This window comes from Cucurbita pepo, chromosome 11 (genome assembly GCF_057944985.1).
Source record: "Cucurbita pepo subsp. pepo isolate OVF chromosome 11, ASM5794498v1, whole genome shotgun sequence".
Classification (NCBI taxonomy): domain Eukaryota; kingdom Viridiplantae; phylum Streptophyta; class Magnoliopsida; order Cucurbitales; family Cucurbitaceae; genus Cucurbita; species Cucurbita pepo.
In genome coordinates, this window is record NC_141808.1 from 8267140 (window position 1) to 8276521 (window position 9382).

The following is a 9382-nucleotide window of genomic DNA, read 5'->3' on the forward strand; positions in this document are numbered from 1 at the left end:
TATCTAACTATGGTTCATGACCTAAAAGACCTCCAAATGCTATTAAATTATGTGGTAGACCTTATTGTGTGATGTCTGAAGATGTGATGATGTTTGAAAGTTATTGGAACACGTTGATTAGCAAAACCATGAATTAGAGATAAAATGACCAAAATGCCCCTAGGACTACTTATTTAAATTCAAGGTCTATATGTGCTCCAAATGACTTGCTACTTCTTTTAAGGCATATTGGTAAGAACAAGGAGTTATGTTCAATGGTTCAAGTTGATTAGAGCAAGCTTGGAACCTAAAGCAAGTTAGGACCAAAGAAACACCTAAAGAATGTTAGGTTATGGAGTCTACTCCTTATTTATAGCTTGGTCAACGGTTATATCCGGTCAAGCTATATTTGGTAAAGCTATATATGGTAAAGTTATATCCGGTAAAGCTATATATGGTAAATAGCTATATATAGTAGATGGCTAAATCTGGTAAAGCTATATATAGTAAACTAAACCATATATATATCCCGTCCGATAGAGTTTTGAAGATGTACTCTGTACTCTCTCTTGTTGTATATACCTTAAGTCATCAATAAAAAAAAAATTCTTTTAGACAGAGTTCTCCTTGCACAATTCTCTATCCCATTCTTTGTGTTCATCTAGATCGAGCGTGTGCGTTGTTGTGCGATCCTAACAACTGGTATCAGAGCTATCAACTGGTATTGATCCCAACAAAGGAAACACCTCAAGACACAAAAGTCAAGACCCTTCTAGAATTCTCTAAGGAATTCATTATGAATGTATGACCTTCTAGAACAACCCATGTTTGTTACTACGATGTATTCATATGTTTACGAATGCATGTTATAACTTATGCCTCAAGAAATTATGAACCTTAGAAACTTACAAGAATGAAAATCAAGAACAATATAGCTCCTTTCAAAAACTATACAGAGAATACTTTATTGAATCCTAGAACAATTGCAAAATCTAAGCAATAGTTGGGTAACATAACCATTACCTCATATACTACAAACTCTGAAAATACTTTACAGGTTCTTTCCTATTATCGATGTTACTCCCTTCCCTGTTTGATGTTAACTTCTTGACAGTAATGGCCTGTTCAAAATGCATCACTGCCTTGTATACAGTCCCGCCATAAGCACATATCTCGTGAAAAGTAATAGTGGCCTCAATTAGATCTTGGGAAGAAATTCTTTCCTTAGGTGGGAAATAGACATCCAAATCCATAGACTTTCTTTCCTTATTTTGCTCCATTTCGAATGGATGTCTCATGCAATATAAGATGATCATAATTAGAACGATAGAAACTCCACCTACCTTAAAAGATGTAGACGATGAATCTCCATTGCAGTTGTCAAGAGGTCCACCACAGAGCCCCTCTTTGTCAATGAATCTACTAGTGGGCATGTTCTGAAAAAAAGTTTTTGAGGGGATCGGATGTCTCACGTTATGCTATATTGCTATGCCATAGCAAAATTAGTAGATTTGTACTCAAAATGGAATGATTGTTCTTCAACTAGGTATACTTTTTACGACTAAAACTTCTATTTCACATTTGTTAAATTTTATTATTCTCTTTCCAACGTTCCTTACATATTAACTAACATTTTGTTTGTCAAGAAAAACACATTAGTTTGATTAAAAAAAAAAGCTCAACAAAAGATCAATTGAGTAACTACTAAATTTATGTAATATATATAATATTACAATTAGTAGAACAAAAATATATTTATCCATATAATAATTAAAAAAGATTTTAAAGTAATATTCTTGTCAATTTATCTCAAATTTTATATTATTTTACTTTTTTTATTCTTTTTTACTTTGAATTTATTAAATTTTGTTGAAAAAGTAATTTATGAAAAAACAATACTATGTGAATAAGTGTGACTTCTGAGTAAATTATGGGTACATGAATCACCTAAGATCACATCCTTATAAGAGCGACCGTGAGGATAAGATGACTAAGATATGTTTAAAAGACTTGAAAGTCACTACCTATACAACCAAGGAGCAGCTTCCTTTATGGTAGCTCAATCATAGGACCACATGGTTAAGCATGCTTTACTTGGAGCAATTATATGTTGGGAGACCTTTTAGAAATTTTCCTAGGATGCATGTGAATGAGGACAAAGTGATAACTATCTAAAAGTAGAGTCATATCAAGTCTTTTTGGAGTTAATATTGCACTCTTATTCACCATTTTCTCATTTATAACCACATTTATTCTACTTTGTGAGCATGAAATCGTTTATTGCGGTCCAACGTAAAAAAAATTTGATTTGGCATAAATCGATCTTAATTGTATATTTAATTGAGTTATGTGGTAAAATTTCAGACATTTATGCTAAACCATGTGGGAGTAGCGAATTTGGAAACAAATGGGGGATGACATGGAAATGATAAATCCACGTTAGCAGTCCAAGTGGGTCATTGACTACCCAATGAGGAACATCCTTTGTGTACTACTTATTTCTTTTCAGCCCTAAAGAGCCACATTTTGGGGAGAAAATCGAATTACACAGCAGCAGCTTGTGCTGCAGTGAACTGCTGTGAAACCAGAGAAGAAGAAGAAAACCCAAATCCAGCAGCTGTTGACAGCAGAAGGAAAAGGAGACCAACAAGGATTGATTAGGGCAAAGAGGTGGACGTGAGAGCTCAAGAGAAGGGAACTTCCATTGACGAACGACAACAAACCAGGATAACTCTCTATTTCCTTATTATCTTTCCTTATTCCATCAATTTTACATGATGATGATGCGGATTTCTTCGTTTATTTCAGTTTGTATGGAAAGCTAAACTTAATAGAGGAGGCGAGAGAGTTTTATATAGTTTAAGTATGTTGACGATATGATTTTAGTTTATTAAAGAGTTGTTGTTAAAGATTTACATGTATGTTTAATTAGCTACTTTACATACATAGTTGTTCTCTTATTCGGGAGAAGAGAGGGAGCAATGAAATCCTCTTTAATACTCTAGTTCCGTAGCAAGGAGACTTGAAGGGTAATAGAAGGGTTAGGAATAATTCTTCTCCTAGAGCCTTGTTAATAGAAATTACAACGATTATGGAAATAATCACCATTCATGACCCTCGGAAGTGGGCTTGAGAATCTATTAAAAGGAACTAAAATCTACCACAAAACTCAACAACTTATCTATTTAATCTCTCTTAGCCGAACCTTCCTCATTATAGTTGATTTTCTCATCATTTTCTGTTTTTCGACAGCAGTGACACTCTGTTTTAGTTTTGTTTAAATAGATAAAATCTCCAACACCCATTTGAATGTTACCCAAAGACTCACTTAGTTTCCAGCGATAAAATTAACCAAAAAGATTGGTTCCCTGTGGAATCGATAATTTACTTATTACTTGCTACTTGTGATAGTGTATACTTGCACTTATTCTTGTGAATTTTACATCATTTTATTATATACATCCACAAGCAATCAAGTTTTTGGCGCCGTTGCCGGAGAACCTAATTTGGTTATTTTACTTGTTGTAGATTTTTGTGAGCGGGAGCCAACAAGAAGTCATAGTAAGCTGAGTGTTCCTACTGCTGAAGAATTGAGTTTACTGCTGCAAAATTCTGTGTATGAACCCACCTACGGGTTTGGAATTTATTTTGGATCCTGAAATAGAGAGAATATTTAGACGAAGGTTGAGGGAGAAAAAGGAAATGACAAAACAGAATATACAGCAAATGGCCCAACTAAATCGGGAGTTTGAAAATCCAGTGATGATGGCTAATCAAGAGAGAATTACTGCCAATGCCATTCATTTAGCAGATGACAGAGAAAGAGCGATCCGAGCATATGCACACCCAGCTGTGGAAGAGCTAAATCCGTGCATCATTATACCCGAAATACAAGCAACCACGTTTGAGCTAAAACCTGTGATGTTTTAAATGCTGCAAACCATTGGGCAATTTCATGGACTACCGTCGGAAGATCCTCACCTACACCTAAAGTCATTTTTGGGAGTTAGTGACTCATTTCGATTTCAAGGAGTGGATAAAGATGTGATTAGACTGAGCTTATTCCCATATTAATTGAGGGATGGTGCTAAATCATGGTTGAATACCTTAGCACCAGGAACAATTGATTCGTGGAATAGTCTAGAAGAGAAATTTTTTATCAAGTATTTCCCACCCACGAGAAATGCACGGTTCAGAAATGAGATTGTTGCTTTTCAATAGTTTGAAGATGAGACACTAAGTGAAGCTTAGGAGAGATTTAAGGAGATGCTTAGAAAGTGTCCTCACCATGGACTACCTCATTGTATACAAATGAAGACTTTCTACAATGGATTAAATATTGCTACTAAACAAGTAGTTGATGCTTCCGCCAATGGAGCTATTTTGTCAAAGACATACAATGAAGCATATGAGATTTTAGAGAGAATAGCATCTAACAATTGTCAATGGGCCGATGTGAGAAGCAACCCAGGAAGGAAGACTCAAGGAGTACTTGAAGTTGATGCTTTGTCCTCTATCAATGCTCAACTAGCTTCGGTGACTAATATTTTACAAAATCTAGCGTTGGGGCAAGACTCCATGATCAAAGCATCAGTCCATACAGCTGCTGTAATTAACCAGACAGCAGCCGAATCTTGTGTATGTTGTGGAGAGGAACACACCTTTGATCAATGTTCAAGCAATCTGACCTCAATTTTCTATGTCGGGAATCAAGTTAGTCAAGGCAACCCAAAAAATAACCCCTTCTCAAATACTTATAATCCGGGGTGGAGAAATCATCCAAATTTCTCATGGAAGGGACAAGGCTCGTACAACCAATAAATGCCCCTTAAAGCAAATTACCCTCCGGGTTTTGGATTACAAAATCAATTGACATATGGTTCTCAACAAGCCACCACCACCCAAGGGGAAGGAACTAGCCAAGCTCAACACATACTGGGAATATCGCTTTAGAGCCTAATAAAGGAATATATGGCTAAAAATGATGCTGCAATACAAAGTCAACAAACATCATTGCGAAATTTGGAAGTTCAAGTAGGTCAATTAGCAAATGAGTTACGAAATAGACCTCTTAGTAAGCCTCTACTCCACCCGTTGTGAAGCCTCCTAAAACACAGACATCAGTCAGCAGTGGACAAGAAAGCAAAATATACACACCAACACCTCCTTTTCCACAAAGAATAAAGAAAAAAGAAGGAAGAAGCCAACTTTGAGAAGTTCATGGACATATTTAAGGAAATTCACATAAATATACCATTAGTTGAAGCTTTGAAGCAAATGCCAAATTATGTGAAATTCTTGAAGGATGTGCTCACCAATAGAAGAAAGTTTGAAGAATTCAAGGTGGTACCATTGAATGAAGAGTGTAGTGCAATATTGAAAAACAAGATCCCGCTAAAGAAGAAAGACCCCGGTTCATTCACAATTCCAATATCAATAGGAGGGAAGAAGCTAGGTCGAGCATTATGTGATTTGTGATCAAGCATTAATCTAATGCCGCTGTCTATTTACAAAAAGTTAAGTATTGGTGAAGCTAGACCAACTACAGTCACTCTTCAACTAGCAGATCGATCTTTCACTTATCCCGAAGGAAAGATTGAGAACATCTTAATTCAAGTTGACAAATTCATATTTCCTGCAGATTTTATCATTTTAGATGATGAAGCCTATCATGATGTTCCAATTATTTTAGGGAGACCATTTTTAAAGACCGGAAGAACATTAGTCGATGTCTACAAAGGAACCATCACATTAAGAATGGGTGACCAAAAAGTTGAATTTAACATCAATGACAGCATGAAATATCCAGTAGTGACAGAAGAATGCTCAGCAGTGTATGAATTGACAGAACAACCAGCGACCGAGGAATGGGATGATGGGAAAGCGGGCAGGAAGAAGACAACAGCTGAAATTACAGAATAGAACCGTTACCAGATTTAGGTGAATTTAGCACAGCTTTTGAGTCACTAGAATGTGAGGGAAGAAAGAATTCACTGATGAGACCATCTATTGAGGAAGCGCCGCAGCTGGACTTGAAACCACTACCACCTAACCTTAAGTATGCTTATTTAGGTGACAAGAAGACACTACCCATCATCATCTCAGCGACACTATCCTCGACTCAAGAGGATATGCTCCTAGAAACATTGAAGAAGCACAAGGGGGCGATAGGTTGGACATTGGCGGATATAAAAGGAATTAGCCCTTCACTATGCATGCACAAAATACAATTGAAGGAAGGAAAAGTTAAGTCCATTGAGCAACAAAGACGATTAAATCCCATGATGAAGGAGGTTGTTAGAAAGGAGATTCTCAAATGGCTAGATGCTGGAATAATTTATCCAATTGCAAACAGCAGCTGAGTCAGTCCTATTCAATGTGTTCCGAAGAAAGGAGGGATAACAGTAATGACAAATGAGAACAATGAGTTGATCTCCACTAGAATAGTGAATGGATGGAGAATTTGCATGGATTATAGAAGGCTAAACAAAGCGACACGTAAGGATCATTTTCCTTTACCATTCATTGATCAAATGCTTGAAAGGCTTGCTAGAAAGTAACATTATTGCTTCTTGGATTGTTATTCGGGATACAATCAAATTACAATCAGTCCAGAAGATCAAGAGAACTACATTCACATGCCCATATAGAATTTTTGCCTTTAGACGAATGCCCTTTGGACTATGTAATGCTCCAGCGACATTTCAACGTTGCATGATGGTCATTTTTACAGATATGGTAGAAACATTTATGGAGATATTCATGGATGATATTTCGGTTTATGGAGAATCTTTTGAGACTTGTTTGTGCAATTTAGGGAAGATTCTACAAAGATGTAAAGAGAAGAATCTTGTACTGAATTGGGAAAAATGTCATTTTATGGTCAATGAGGGAATAGTGTTAGGCCACAAGATCTCAAGAAGAGGAATAGAAGTTGATAGAGCCAAGATAGAAGCTATTGAAAGATTGAATCCACCTACGTCAGTTAAAGGTATAAGAAGCTTTTTGGGCCATGCAGGGTTTTATAGGAGGTTTATTAAAGATTTCTCCAAGATTGCAAAACCATTGTGTAGTTTGTTGGAGTCAAATAGAAAATTCGTTTTTGACAAACAATGCATGACTGCCTTCCAAGCATTAAAGACAGCGCTGACCACAACTCCTATAATGTCAACACCCGATTGGAATTCACCATTTGAGTTGATGTGTGATGCTAGTGGCCATGCTGTGGGGGCAATGTTAGGACAGAAAAAGGGGAAGGTACTTCATCCTATCTATTATGCCAGCAAAACGTTGAATGAGGCTCAAGTGAATTATACAACAACTGAAAAAGAATTGTTGGTCGTAGTATTCGCTGTTGAAAAGTTCAGAGCTTATTTATTTGGAGCGAAGGTGAAAGTGTACACTAACCACGCAGCAATCAAGCACCTAATGATGAAACCGAATGCCAAGCCAAGATTAATTAGATGGATTCTACTGTTACAAGAGTTCGAGATAGAAATCGTGGACACGAAAGGAGCTAATAACCATGTAGCAGATCACTTATCTAGAATGGAGAACATGGAAGAAAAGGTCAATAGCAAAGAAATTGATGATGCATTTCCGGATGAACAGCTTCTTGGGATAAACAGTAGTAGCAGCAGCTACAGCAGTAGCAGAATGACAGCAACTCCATGGTATGTAGACATAGCAAAATTTTTTGCTTGTGCCATCATACCCGAAGAGAAAAATTATCAACAAAGGAAGAGGTTTTCCTTGAATCCAAAAGTTACATTTGGGATGAACCAAGGTTTGAATTAGGGCTTGGATGGAGTCACACATTAACCTAGTATTAGCATCTACTCCACCCGCTGGGGGTGTAGCTTCAGGTGCGACTTGGAGTGGTAGGGTAGGCTGGGGTGGAGGTTCTACTTGTTGTGGAGGCTCTACTGGTGGTGGAGGCTCAGCTTGCAGTGGAGCTAGAGGAGGTAGCTCAACTGGTGGTAAGACTGGGGGCGGTGTAACTGTTACTGACCCAGTCTCTGATCTTTCTTGAGGTGGGCCCTCTACTGCCACACCTCGTCCTACTTCTCTTCGACGGGGTCGCCCCCATCCTAGTCTTCCTCTTCCTCTTCCCCTTTCTCTTCCTCGTCCTCGTTCTCTAGGCATGGTTCTATAAACCAATATAAGGTTGCTTAAGTCTAAGGCCTTAATACTATGCATATACATAAATAACAATACACACACTATACAATACATCGTAACGCCAAAGAAGTAAACATTCATCATGCTAAACATCATATCATACCACCAACAAAATTACTCAGCATGCAACATATGACATCATACTCTTAAATAATAAATACGTGAAATATCACAACCATTTCAGTAATGTCCACATAAAAAAATGCATGCGAGTTTTAAAACGTTTCTCTTTTCTTATCTTATGCAAGGCGTACCTGACGGTGTCGGGGCATCGACGTTGGGACCGTGGAGTGTGCCAAGCCTACATCGTAGGCTAGTCTTTAGAATCTAAAACCTAGAGCTCTGATACCAACTGTAACGACCTTAAATTTCCACATATCTAGAGTCGCCACTAACGAATCATGCTCATCTCTAATGAAGAATAAAAATCTAAGAATGCTAATCTTTATTAGCGGAAAAATTTAAAACTTCAAAACATTGGAAAACATTGCCGGACTTACGTGTTTCAAACATCATGCTGGAGTTCAAAAAGATAAAAAAAAAACGATTACAAATTAAATAATATAAATGAATGAAATGCAAACGCCCTATCCTAACCAAGACTAGGAATTTTAAATATGCAACTATCCTATGCACGCGCCACAGTCTCTGATCACGACGCCACCGTTAACCATACATGGGAGTCTTGCCTTTACCTGAAAAACAATATGGCACACGGCCTGAGTATTTCGAAGAAATATTCAGTAAGTGACCCCACTATAGGGGTCATGCTATTGCAAACACATGCAATCATGAATTAGGGACCTATCTCTAATCATCTTAGGGGTGGCCTCCAGTCTCAGACAAATTGGATTTGTAGTACTTCCCTACACACGACTCACACATACAAGTGTGAATCCCCAGGGCGCTCGCACACCCCCTGGACCCTCTGGTCCAGCTAATATATAGCGACGTCCGGAGGTCAGCAGAACCCCATAGTGTCATGCGCCTCATGAACACCCTCATCCGTGCGCATTCGCACCTATGCGCATTCGCGCTCATCATAAGGTGCGCGTCCGCACTCATCATCTCTAGGGGAAGTAGCCCTATGCTTATGAACATCATCATATTAAGGTAAACATCATGCAATCATCATACTCATCATATTGCCACAAAGTGCGTCAAACATATCAAGTACATCATTCATCAAAATATGTATATACTGCACATATCATCAAGCATC

The 9382-nt window shown here is 37.8% G+C and overlaps 1 non-coding gene and 1 pseudogene across 1 annotated transcript; one reads left to right on the forward strand and one right to left on the reverse strand.

The window, feature by feature from the left end:
• Nucleotides 1–4168: 4168 nt before the first annotated feature.
• On the reverse strand, nucleotides 4169–4274 carry LOC147790220 (small nucleolar RNA R71). The gene has a single exon (XR_015423061.1). It is a non-coding gene; the product is annotated as a small nucleolar RNA R71 (small nucleolar RNA).
• Nucleotides 4275–5256: 982 nt separating this feature from the next.
• LOC147790221 (uncharacterized) lies at nucleotides 5257–5901 on the forward strand (annotated as a pseudogene).
• The last annotated feature ends 3481 nt before the right edge of the window (nucleotides 5902–9382 follow it).